This window comes from Dysidea avara, chromosome 2, assembly GCF_963678975.1.
Source record: "Dysidea avara chromosome 2, odDysAvar1.4, whole genome shotgun sequence".
Classification (NCBI taxonomy): Eukaryota; Metazoa; Porifera; class Demospongiae; order Dictyoceratida; family Dysideidae; genus Dysidea; species Dysidea avara.
The window spans coordinates 41,071,555-41,085,575 of record NC_089273.1 but is presented as its reverse complement, the minus strand read 5'-3'; the positions used below and the strand labels follow the sequence as shown (position 1 = coordinate 41,085,575).

Below are 14,021 nucleotides of genomic sequence, written 5' to 3'. Positions count from 1 at the left end.
CAGTAATCACTGCTTATGTTTATATCAAATGGCTGAAGCCTGGTGACAAACCACCTTCCCCAGTTGGTACAAGGCTGAAGTTTCTGAATTATTGTAATTTTGATGGCTCATTTAAAGTGATTTACAACGAATCATCTTCCAGCATTATTTCTGAAACACTTACTTTCATTCAGGTTGAGTGGCTCCCTTATTACAAGTGCTCACCTAAATTTGTTTCGGTAGCATCAAGACCAAAACAATTAAAGCCTCATTGGAAGGAAGTGCCTAAATTTAATCTGTTCAGTCTTCTGAGCACTCCACCAAGGCTGGCACATGCTGATGATGCAACACCGATATCCATCTCCAAAGAAGTTCACATCATTGTGTTAATGAAGTTGATTTGAAAGCTGGTGATATAGGGTTTAAGTTGAAACCATCCAAATGTGTGTCCCTGCTTTTCGATGGGACAAAGTTCTTACCATCAGGCATAAATTGAAGTTGTCTGGTGGTACAACTACACTGTTAAAATTCAGGTGTACCAAAAGCACCTTTAGGGGTGTCCAGTTGCATGTTTAAAAACAACTCCCTTCAGGTGTTAGAAAAGGGTGCTGTGGTGACACTTAGAGGGTGTGAAAGAAGAGTGCTAAGGTGCTGCAAGAAATATAACACCAGAGTGTAAAAGTGCTACATGAGGTGTAAATCCACGGTGTGTGGTGGGGTACGCTGTGAATTTCCAACACTTTCGTGGGGGTGGATCTCCTCCTATACCTTCATTTTCATTGATGATATATTTAGGAAACACATAATTATTATGACCTGTGAAATACAGTAATTCAACATGATTACAAGTACACTTACTTGCTTGTCTTTCTACACTTTATATGTAAGTTGCAATTTGTACTTATAACGTAACTACCAAAGAAACTTTTAATTGTGGGATTTCATTCCCAGCAACACCCTTGTAGGTGCAAAGGGTGTTCCCATTATACCTCATCAATGAAATATAGTTGTATTGATTATCATAATTATACAGAAGTGCAGCACTTCATGCATAGTAAACAAATTTCCTTTAGCACAATGTAAAAGCATTTATGCAGCTATTGTTTGGAAAACCAATCCATATTAATGACCGAATTTGACAAAATAAGGCTTACACGCACATCCACTTTATGACTTTGAAGTACCATAACTCATTCAGTATGTAGGAGTATGTCCAATTTTGAACTGGTATTTTACTATGCTATGGAAGGACTTTGTGCAAATCTTAGACCAATAGATTGCTGAGTAGTCAAGTTACAGCTGGTTAAAGTCAGAATATTGGATGTGTGTAGAAGCCTTGTTTTGTCAAATCCGGTCACATATTTATTTTAGAAGTTTTGAGATAAATGGTTTAGATTTAAAATTGCCAAAGCACACATGAAATTACACCAGAGATACATCAATTTATTACCTTCCAGATACTTGTAGTATTCCTGCCAAATAAGAAAGAAAATCAGTCAACTTTAATGAGCTAGCTAGCTCACTACAGTAAAATGCATATTTGTGCATATGTGATGAATTAGATAATGTCTTGATTGGTGTTCAGGGGCTGTTTACAGCACAGTCCACAAGTGCAGTTAGCGACTAAATGTGATATGCATGAAATGTGCTTAGGTGGGGTAAGTATTATGTAGGAGATAATAGTTCACATTTGCTATTTAATGAGGCAAATTTGAACTATTATCTCCTACACATCACATACACCACAGGAGTTCACACTATGTACAACATGTTTGGAGCATATCGCATACACATGACACTTTTCTTGTAGTGGAGGTAGAATCACAGCTGCTCACAAAGGAGTCGAAGGTGGGCTGTAGAGGAGTGGGAAATAAAGACTGCAATTGAAATCCAAACATGCATTAGGTTACAGAACTGTGCTGGCTCCTAAGTGCCTGGTATATATGCAGCAAAATCAATTATCAACACATAATAATATGTTGGGCAACTAAAATAGGCCATCCACCAATTCCTGTCAACCCAAGACAGTCAACCTTACCAAGGCCAGAAACTTCCATTAAACTTTTCACACCATCTGCACCATTAAAGCCAGCGTCAAGTAGTTTGAGCTTAAAACCATGAACTAGTATGGTAGTATGGCTATACTCTGATATTTGATTTTGTCTGATGTGCAATTTGTATCAGCTTTGTAAAATCTGACACTATTAATAGCTACTATTATATTTCACTTGAAACTGCAGGTGTTCATCTTGCATGATAATTCAGGGCAGGTGCTGTTGTCATGGGGGCCGATAAATCACTTGGCCCATAAATAAATTACAGTCAAGTGTTTCTGCCACACTTCTAACAGTGTTAGTAACTGTATGCGATTACATGTACATTACACCCTATCATGAGGTGTTAGACCTCTGTTTAGGGTTTCCAATGAACAATTAAGGGTGTTTACAAAATGGTGACACCCAACAAGTGTGATTATAAACCTCTTATGGTGGTAATTATTTTCAAGGGTGTTGCAACAACACCCCCTTGATTTTTAGAAAATCATAGGTGTCATGGTAACACCTAAGTTTTAACAGTGTAATAGATGGCCCAACAAAGTTTTTAGGGTAAATGACTTTCTGTTCATTCTACCAAAGCTGCAGCTGACAAAGTCATATTTGGAAAGTTTATAGATCTTCTTCAGAAAGTTGATAGTTTGCCAGTAAGACCTGAATATCGAGTGTGGATTTGTAGGAATTATGTTCTCTCTATCATTCATTTTAACCTTACTGTTGATAGGTGTTGGACCAGTAACTGGCTAGCTATCACAAAAATGCAAAATCTTGTAACTAAATACTTGTCAATGAAACACTTGTTATGTTTACCTCACAGTAATAGTGTCACTTATGTCATCCCAGGTGTCTGATGTCCCAGGCTGACTCCCAGCGTATCCTCAATTCCAAGGCAGTATAGCTATAAACTTAGCTTGTTTGCCAACGACTTGAAATCTTCAGATCCACTGATACAGGAGTTAGCATCTTGCAGCTGGATATTTTCTCTGGTTGACAGTGCTTGCGTCATGTGACCAACTGGTCGCAAGCTCTGTATACTGCTTTCAAAAGCCTTGCTATTCCAAATGAAACAAAGCTTTGTCAACAGAAGTTGAATTCTCTCACAGTGCAATGTAAATTCGAACAGAGTGCTACCTTGGAAGCTGAATCACAATTGTGGAACCGGCTTCTACTACTTTCATCCTGGCCAGCTCTCATTCGTATTACATAGCTACAGGCCTCGTCAGATACCCTACCAACACCTAAAATCTTCGTCCCTGGCATATACAAGCTGGAGCTATCTGCCAGTCGCCAAGACCTACCTGTCACCATGTGTGAATGGCTCTCGGAATGGCTGCCTTTTGGCCTTACAGCAAGTAGGGTATAGCTACATACAGACACATAGGCGGTGGAGACGGGGGTGCCGGGGGGGCCATGCCCCCCCCCCCCCCCCCCCCCCCCCACTTTTATGGGACACTGTTTGCAAGAAAAGATCGAGATACTCTAATAGAACAGTCAGGATCTGGATACTCTAATAGAGCAGTCAAGTATTCAGAAAAGCAGTGTAGCAAGTTACTTAGCTACGTATGTGTAGTTATAAATAAGGAGATTATAATTAGTGGAGAGCAGCTATTGTCAACAGGCTGTGACCTGTTTTTTATTGTTTTTGGTCTTCAACTTACAGCTGGCCTGGCCCCCTCACTCTTTGGCCTGCTCCACCGCCCCTGTACAGACACGATGCTGTACTGACATTTTTAATATCTGAACTACAAGCTGCGGTGCTATCATCGATGTTAGAGTGTGTGCTGATGTGGATGGCTATCGTTTTTTCACCCAAGTTGAGTCCATAAGCGCCTCATAAAAATAATTACGTATTTATGAGTCAGCATTGTAAAGCGATTTCGTGACATCATGGACGAGAGAAGCATGAACAGAAGCAGTAAACTGTCTAATAAGCTGAGTTGATGGCCATTGTTAGGGGTACAATGTGTGCATTTGTATTACCAAGTACTATGTTTTTCCTGTTTCTTGTCTACCCCTGAGAATAGTATATGAACAGAACATGGCTTACAATTCAGCCTTAAGCAATGGCGGATCCAGGATGGGGCATTTGGGGCAAATGCCCCCCCCCCCCCCCCCCCCCCCTCCACCTTGTGGAGGAGCCAGCCATGCTTCTGATTAAAACAGCTAGTAAATTTTATGTCAGGCCAACCGAGATCAGTTTAAAACTTATGAAAATATGCACATTTTACTAGCATTTATTACAAATTCACCTGAGACCAAAGCGAACCGAAGTCAAACTAACTGTAAAATAGTCACTCAGCACCTTCGTGCGTACTAAGCGCCTCTAAAAATATTTATCGTGTTGCTGTTATTTAAGACATTCAGAGCCTTTTAAACAGTTTCAGTTAAGACTTCACAACCATCTGAAAAGGCCAAAATGGCAAATATCAACAGTGAGACACCACTAAGAGGTGATTATTTGCTGCTTTAAAAAAGCAGCACTGAACTATAGAGAATATGGTTCTCCCCATGCATGCAACCACCTACAACTTACCCTATTTGTGCCCCTCCCCTAGCCAGCTCTTGGATCCGCCCCTGTTAAGTGATCAACATTAGGGCTTGGAAAATGTTAGGTACAACATAGTGTACTGCCATTAGGCCATGCAGGTAAACTTGATACTTGTTTCTCAACCATGGTATGGGCCCATGGATTCTATGTGGGAGGGAGGTCATTTTATATATGTACACTCGGCTGCAGGTTCGAGGCTACCTAGGTCCAGTCATGAATTTTTTCTCCTTTCTGCAACTTTTCAAACACACCTTATGTAGCTAATGTCTTTGTACCTAATGTCTTTGAGCAGGCTGTAGGACCAGGTGTCCTACAGACCTTCAGCACTTGTGTTGTGAAGCTTTAATAATAATAAAAAAAAAATATCGATGCTAACTCCATACTGCCCATACAGGCAGCTGGGGTGGCGATCAATTGGGGATTTAACAAAGCAAATGTTACCTGCTGGAATACTGCTGCTACCTGTAAACCCATTGTCATTAGATAAAAAATAGAAAATTTATTGTAGTGGCCTACACCTGGCACTGCTGGCAGGATATTTTATTGGTAGCTAAATCCCGAATCTCACCTACCAAGCCTGTACTGGGGGTTACGGATGATAGGTGCGGTGTTCATTGTTGAACAAAATACTCACAAACCACTGCAAAAGCAGGTTATCCACTATGCAGAAATTAGCGGATCAAAATACGTGTGCATGTGATTAATAAAATTTGAGGCAGGAGGATGTAAGTAATGCAGTTAGGAATGAGAAACAATTAATCTGGCCTTAGAGTGTACATTGATTTTGAGGTCATGCAACTTACAGCTAAATGTGCTGTGCTGCCATGCTTTATTAGACTTGTGATTGAAGCTCTTGAAATGACTAAGGTTTACAAACTAAGTGTACATAGCAGTCTTGTAGTTAGAGAATGAGAAAGTCAACTAGGGTAGCAACCCACCCAGCTAAACTGGAGAACAAATACCAACTGTTCATGTCTTTGAAGGTCCAAGTAGGACTTCGGGTACTCACACCTTCATCTGTGAGACATGCATGGTACAGCCTCCTGCAGATGACTAGTCCTGCCCCAGGAAGATCTGCTGGCGCTGACTCGAAGCACCTGAGTGGCACACAGGTGTCCCAGTGCTGGTTCACTGGGTGGGTGTGACTGCTAGTGGCAGCTAAAGGTTTTGCTTTGTGTGTGTGTGTATTGTGTACCTGTTAGTCTCGCATAACCAGACCAGTGTTTAAAATAAAGGCTCCCAAGCTGAAAAGGGTTTGCTACAGACATGGGTCTCAGTACACGAGTAAACTAGCTAATACTTCAGTACAAATTTGAAAGTACTGGCTTTATCTCAAATTTCCCAATGTATTTGTAAGTGTTTTGCTAAGTACATAAAGTACTTATAAGTATTTTAAGCACTTTTAAAGTATTGTGTACTTTGTATGCATGTGTATACTAAGTAAGATTGGAAAACACTAGAAGAATTCATGAAGTTATATATTATACTTCTACAGCAAATGACATGTGAGTTATGGGTGCTAATTTACAGTGTGATAAGTTGTCGTCATAATTTCCATGTTAAAACAGCTCGCTTCAGCACATGGAGGAGTACAGGAAAAGTACTATATCTTATTTGTCAGTTCATGGTGAATAGATTAGTAGCTTGTTTCGGTCAGCACCTGTAACTAATTTGCCATATTGTTGCTGTACAAATTATCAACTGTTCCAACTGTGTAGTGCTATAACTCAAAGACCACTCATCTTACAAGGCTGAAACTTTGACACCCACTCCTTTGTTACAAAAATGGAATTCGAGAAATGTGCAAAGCTTTTGCTCAGTCAGTTGCATTCAGCATGAAATGACAAATCCATACATGTGCTTGTTGCCATTTTGAGTGGTGTAATCAACACTTCACATTTCCTGCTGGGTGTTGTCACAATTTGCCTATTGGAAGTGTACCAGACCCTTTTAGCACGGGCACTTATAATCTCTAATTGATATGCCTTTGCACTGAAATAGTGGTGTGGCAGCAGGAGACTTTGTATGTGTGTCTCAGTAATAATCCATGCCAATAGCATCGCAAAAGAATGGTGCAATCTATGTACATGTCACACTTCTAGTGGTTTTTTTTCCAGCCACTATTGTGGTCAAATTAGTCTAGTGTGATTATATTCCTGCTGCAATTTTGATATCACTGCAAATGTTCCCAGTCATTTTCAGCTAAAAGATGATTTAGGCAAGTTTCATACCACAAGTTGCTGCAGAGATTTATAGATGTATTCCACACATCATGGAATTTTTCATTTATTGACCAGTGAAATAAAGAATATGCTGGTATGAATGCCAATCTAATGCAATAAATTATCTGTATTATCTATGCAACAGGTAAGGTTTATAACTAACAATTGGTTAGTAGGCACATTTCAAAGTCCGTTTACAAACTACATATATAAAATTAATGTGTTTTGCTTCATGCATACTTACAAAATTCTTACTGATAAATGAGCTTGGCTCCAACCATGCAAAAACTTCACACATTCCTAATAAGTGGGTGTAGCTCACAAAAGAAGTTGGCTTGCTGTTAGACTATAGACTACAACTCTTACGATAACAGTGCATTTATATAATCACATGGATTTTAATACCAATCAATTAGTGGGTGTGGCTCCATATGTATAAGCCTGCAGGCAGTAACTGTCGCAAAGACAGAGCTGCCACTCCTATTTAAATATTATCAATACTAGAAAAACGATATAATATATTTATACAATTTTTGAAGTCCAGCTTCGTTAAATACATAATATCAGTCTTATCATAATTCTCAGCAGCAACCTACGTACATTGATTCAGGCATACCTGCAGACTGCAATACACCTACAGCTACTGATAATTGCATGACTACATATGCCTATAGAACACCACTGCAACTCCAGCATACATAGTAGTGCGATTATATATTGCTACTGTATTTGCAAAATTAAGGTGTACCATGCTACTATTAAAGTGCAATGATGATATCAGTAGTCATACTAGCTCCTACTTTTCATAACTACACGTGATACATGCATGTCTACGTGTATAAATATGTGAATGTGGCTACAGTGGAACCTCTTTTAATGGACCCTCCCTGTAAAGGACACTGTACATTTAACCTCCTTATAAAGGACAATTACTGAAGTCCCTATAGACCTTTACCAATACAATTTACCTCTGAAAGAGGACAACCTCCTTATAACAGTAAAATTTCACCAAAATTGGTTGGTCCCAAAGTGTCCGTTAAATAGAGGTTCCACTGTATACTGTTTGTAACTGCTTTACTAGAGTATCTCAATATATAGGTACTTGTGTTTTAGTGGAAGTACAGCTGTGTGGTTGAGGAAACATTGAACATGAGTTAAACGCATGCATGTACGTAATGTCGAGAATGACTGGTTGTTCAGTATGTTTTACTCTAAATTAAAATTGATTGTTGTTAATTGACATTACAAACCCACTGCAATAATTCTCAATCCTCTCACTATTCTTTAACATAATTATACATAATTTGTATGAGCAGAATAATTACAATAGTTGTTTTGTTTGTTCTTACTAATTGCAGTGTCTGGTCAGACTGATGATCACTCCGAATACAGCAGCAAATGGCTAGTACATCATTCAAACATCATGAAGAAAGAGTTTTCAATCTAAAGATATGACAAAAATGTATTTATAGTGTATTTAACCATAAAATTGCTTTAAACCAACAACAGTTACGGGTTTAAAATTAACTGATGCGTTGCCAGTACTAGTGCAGGTGTGCGTAATAAACATGAAAAGGGTCTAAGTAACTTAGGTACCTCCAAAAATCCACCAAAAAAACTTCACACCACAGGGGTCTAATTAATTTAGTAACCAGATGGCCTTGTGTTATGGCGCCTGAGCGAAACAAAGGTGCTACTACAGGGCCTGATCATGAGGTACACAGTAAGTACTGTTAAGTTGGTCTCATAAAAAAAACTACTGTGTTGACCGGTAATGGTCATGCAGCCTTCCAAAATGAAGAGACAAACAATAGCAATGATGTTACTGGTACACATTTGCTTTGCTTGGAATGATTGTGGCACAGCCATGTAAATACTGGAGAACACATTAATACTTACGTAGCTGGTGAGCAGGCAATGTGTTTAAAGTTCTGCACATCCAGTCCCATCCTAAATTATCCTTATAGTTCATTCCTCTACCTCTGCTTATTTTTTCATCACACGGACTCAGTGATGTCTAGTATCAATAGAATGCACAATAACAAACACTTGATTGCTTTCAATACCAGCAATCAGGCTCTTATGGAATGAACAAAACAACCTATAATATTATCAGCATTGTCATTAGGCTAACACCAAGAAGTGATGATTGGCTTATTGTGAATGAGGCATTCAGTTGTTGGACAAACAGACTAACTGATACAATGCCTCATAAGCAGTAAACTATAGTAAGGCGATAGACCAGGGGAAAGACTGCCTGTCTGATTTACCTTTACATTATATGGGACACAGGCCTTTTGTATCTTCTAAACCAATGCTGGCACTAGTAATCTGTAAGTCTGTGATTGTACCAGGAACTTTATAATTACTGCTAGGTGCCTTTGTGTTTATAAACCCCTTGTACTAAGTGTTTACATAAAAAGGTAGTCAGATTTTGGAGCTACGCATTCCCACATTTGTACATAATAACATAATATACTATAAGGGTTTGACTCTTCTGAAGCTCTTTAATAAACTCTAATAAGTGACTGAATTTTGGAAAATCACCCATATGGGCGCACGTGAAATAATTAGAATTTTCATGTTTGATGGGTTGCTAATAAGAGGACACAGTTTTGAAAATATTTAAAGTATTTTATTGTAATTTAAGGTATTGAGAATGACTTAAAACTGTCAAGAATTAGATTTGTACTATACAGTTTGCGATTTGATCATTAAATATTTTAGGTGTCAAATGTGCCCATATGGGTGGTTTTCCAAAATTCGGTCACATTAAGCAGATGTATCTGTTTAGTTGCATAATCCCAAAATCAATGCACACGCACATGCAAGCTTGGTAATTGTTTCTCATTCCCACCTGCATTACTATTCATCCTCTCGCCTCAAATTCTATTAACGTGTGCACACATTTTGACCTGGAGAAGTCTGGCCTTACAGCACAGAAAAAAATATTTCCAGATAACTTTAAATAAGAAGGCTAATTTCTGCATAGTGGATAACCTGCTTTTGCAGTGGTTTGTGAGTATTTTGTTCAGCACACCTATCATCCATAACCCCAGTACAGTCTTGGTAGGTGAGATTTGGGGGTTAGATACCAACAAAATATCCTGCCAGGTGTGCACGTGGGCCACTGCAATAAATTTTCTATTTTGTATCTAATGACAATTGGTTACAGGTAGCGGCAGTATTCCCGCAGATAACATTTGCTTTGTTAATCCCCACTTGATCACCATCCTAGCTGCCTGTATGGGCAGTACAGGGTTAGCATCGATAGATGTACATATATAAAATGACCTCCCTCCCATGCCATGGTTGAGAAACAAGTATCAAGTTTACCTGCATGGCCTAATGGCAGTACACTATGTTGTACCTAACAATTTCCAAGCCCTAATGTTGGTCACTTAAGGCTGAATTGTAAGCCATGTTCTGTTCATAACGAGGTTCATAATTATACTATTCCCAGGGGTAGACAAGAAACATAAAAAACATAGTATTTGGTAATACAAGTGCACACATTGTACCTCAAACAATGGCAGTCAACTCAGCTTATTAGATAGTTTACTGCTTCTGTTCATGCCTCTCTCTTCCATGATATCACGACCCTGAAATCGCTATACGTAATTATTTTTATGAGGCGCTTATGGACTCAACTTGGGTGAACAAAACGAAAGCCGATGTGGATGGCAAGCGTTCGTCTAATGCTCCACCTGCCACAATTACACCAAATATACTAGTCAAGTGTCCTCATATATCGACCAGATATTGTTGTTTGCAACGAGAAATTTAAAAACATTTCACTCCTTGAGCTTAGCTACCTGTCCTTTCAATTCCAGTGCTGACCTTACCGCTGCACACAAACGTAAAGCACAAAAGCCAGAATAGATTGTTGCTGAACTAGATCGTTAAGGTTTTTTGTGTGAGTCATTGGCTGTCTTCGCCATTTTCTTAAGGAAAGTATCAGCGCTATGAGAGCTATTATGGGTGGGGACTATTCTACGGAACGGAACGGAACGGAACGGAATGATGGACTAAACTACGGAACGGAATGCTTTCTCAAATTGAAGCTTGCAGCTTACCATTGCTGTACAAGTTATCGGTGGCACCATAGGCACTTCCAGCAGGTAATCAAACGCACCCCAAGAAAGATAAAACGAATTTAAGGATTGATTGTGGGTTCTTGTTGGTTGTCATTAGTAACGTGGAAATCGCTGACTCAATGTGTTCATCTTCGGATGTATCAAGTAGGGAACTTAATGCATGACTTGTTTTTACTAGTATGTGAGTTGTTTTTGCTTACTTTGACTTTAGAATGTACATGTCTGGGGCCCAGCCTTTCTAATCAGCATAAATCAGTATGTAGCTACACTACAAAGGAAACAAGTATGGTGACAAGCTGAATCAACTCAGTCTAAGCAGAATCTAGAGGAATTTTGTGCAGTGTGTGAGGAGCAAACAATCAGATACCTTGAGGAGGCTACATTATGTGAACATTAATGATTCATTAACAGAGTAGTGGACTAATGCCAGATATCTCAGCCCGAGTAGTGACCAGGATGGAGTCTATTTTACAGAATGGAATGCTTTCTGAATCAAAACTTGCAGCTTGGCTAGCCACTGTCATCGCTGAAATTGCATTTTATCAGTGGAGCCTCCAGAAAAATTGAATAGGATAATAATAAAATATTAATAGCTGTCTCATGCAGTGATTGTTCTACTACCTGATATATCAAGCAGGTCTCTTCAATTCATTTATTGCATGACCAAGGCAAGTTTTGTTACTACAATACAGTAGCTGATTGGATGTCAGTTGTTTCTGCTGATCTTTACAAGATAAATAGTTTAGAAGACCACTCAATTTCTTCAGTTTCAGAGCATAATATCCACAGAGAAATTAACTAGAAAGGTACTGGTGACAGGAAAAGGCTGGGTGATCATGACTTTATTCAGTCTAATAAACAGAATATGTGGTTGATTGAGTGAGGTATCACTTTCAAAATGTTCAGACGACCAGCGATGGAGATGCATGGATTCATCGAATTTTTGTTGCGGTTGGAGACACCAAGAGCAAACTGACTGTATGTTTTATTAATATTCATTCAATTTCTTGATATTTTCTCAATTTTGAGCCTGTATACAAATAATTAAATTTTTCTTAGTCAATAGAAATCCTAGAATAAGATGGGAGAGAAAATTTATCTTTGTTTACCTATACTGTACAACTTCAAAGGAAAATGAAGAAAACATACAGACAAATCAATAAAATTAGTACAACTACAATAAGGTGAATTACAGATTTAAATACTTAGAGCCTTTAGTTAATTATTGTTCCAAAGCAAAATTGTAGATGGAAAAAAAGACTGGTGAGATCTTGGTTAATTAACGACAGTGGATGGAGATTAAAAGGGTGGTAACTTCTTGTTCTTGAATATGTTGCAAAGTGGAGGTACAATGGGATATCAATTTCATTATGAAAACTTTGTATACATAAATAATCTAGCATTACTGTATTCATTTGTTCTCCACTTAAATATGCTACTAGTGTCAGTACATTGGCAGTCTACCTTGAAATCTCAACTCTAGAGTAGATCCAACACAGAGCAGCCCGCACTGTAACAAATACATGTGATCCCACTGTAATTTCATGGACCAGTTGGACTGGGAATCGCTTGGAAACAGACAAACAGATTTAACCTGTTTTGTTTGAATTGAAGAATGTGAAATGTTACACTTAAGAAATTCTAGAATTCTTAGGTGGTATGTAATTAATGTGAGTGTTCCATTTCAGGTCTGACTAGAAATTACACACACATCTTGGTCCAAATCACGTTTGCCTGGTGGCTATGGGCATGGTTTCACATGCATAGAAGGCTTATAATTAAGATTTGGTTGATCTTGGAGTTTTGGCATTTAGCCTGATTCACGGCTAGCAGTCAGACACATCCTTGAATTTGTGCAACAGAAAAAATCAGTTCACTATTGAACACGGCATTAGTCCACTGCACTGGCTGTTAATAATTCCATGCATACATTTCTGATATGTTTGCAGAATATAGCCTCTTTGCGGTCTGCCAAAATATTTGTTCCTCACATACTGCACAGAATTCTTCAAGTTTTAATTCAGCTGGCTCTTTCCTGTTACTAGTGTCTTCCTGCTTGCTTTGTAGACTGATTTATGACTTGAAAAGCTGGCCCAGACTGTTTTTTAAAGTCAAAATAAGCAAAAAAGCTCACATAAAGCGCCCTTCTTGATATATCCGTAGATGAAGCATGGATGAACATCACTAATACAGCTCATCCCACAATTAATACTTCGTTACTAATGACAACGAACAAGAACCCACAATCGATCCTTTAATTCTTTTATCTTATGTTTAATCACCCACTGGAGGTGCCACTGATAATTTGTAAGGGCAGTTTCAGCAATGGTAAGTTGCAAGCTTCAATTTGAGAAAGCGCTCCGTTCTGTGGTTTAGTCCATCATTCTACAAGATCGACACAAAAATAATAGACTAATGCTTTTATTCAAATTAGTAAATAATCTACTTATTGCTCCACACCACTACTTGCCGTTTCCATCCTTTCCAAACACTAGAGGTAACCATCAATTAAAACTAGAGCTAACCATCAATTAAAATTTTCTCACTACCAACCAAGAACAGAAATCTATTGAAACTCTTTTTCCCCCAAGACGACCATTGAATGGAATTTCTTACCCTACCTGATCATGAGATTGACACAGATACATTTAGGTCGTATTTATTTACTTAATAATGTAGCTACTTGTACATTAGCGTATTACCCCTAAGGGTTTTGTTAATCAATAAATCATCAAATAAATAAATAAATAAATATACTAATAAAGCAGCAGAAACCATTGCCATTAGCTCATCTCAGCAGAACTGCCTGCCCAGTAATAATAAATAAATAAAATAAATGTCAGAGAATTTTTTTTGCCCATAATAATATTGCATTCATTTTTGTATATATTTCTTGCCATGCCTGCCTTAGCTTAGGCCTTATGCAGTCGCATGTGACCGAGGTGTTGTAATTTTATCACATCAAAAATATTGATGGTTTCAAAAAAAGAGATGAATTTGAGTACTGGTGTTTGTTTCGTCATGAAGTCCACTAAGCGATCTTATTGGTCTGTCAACATTCCTACAGTGGTTGCGGAATATGTGTAGTGACCAGACGATTTATTTACCGCCCCCACACAAA

The 14,021-nt window shown here is 38.4% G+C and overlaps 2 long non-coding RNA genes across 2 annotated transcripts; one reads left to right on the top strand and one right to left on the bottom strand.

Moving 5' to 3' along the window:
* The first annotated feature begins 6,961 nt into the window (after positions 1–6,961).
* Positions 6,962–8,309, top strand: LOC136247342 (uncharacterized). The gene is made up of 2 exons (XR_010697407.1): positions 6,962–7,971; positions 8,162–8,309. It is a non-coding gene; the product is annotated as an uncharacterized lncRNA (long non-coding RNA).
* Positions 8,014–10,435, bottom strand: LOC136247343 (uncharacterized). The gene is made up of 3 exons (XR_010697408.1): positions 10,325–10,435; positions 8,703–8,820; positions 8,014–8,246 (listed from the first exon to the last, which is right to left on the bottom strand). It is a non-coding gene; the product is annotated as an uncharacterized lncRNA (long non-coding RNA).
* Positions 10,436–14,021: the final 3,586 nt, after the last annotated feature.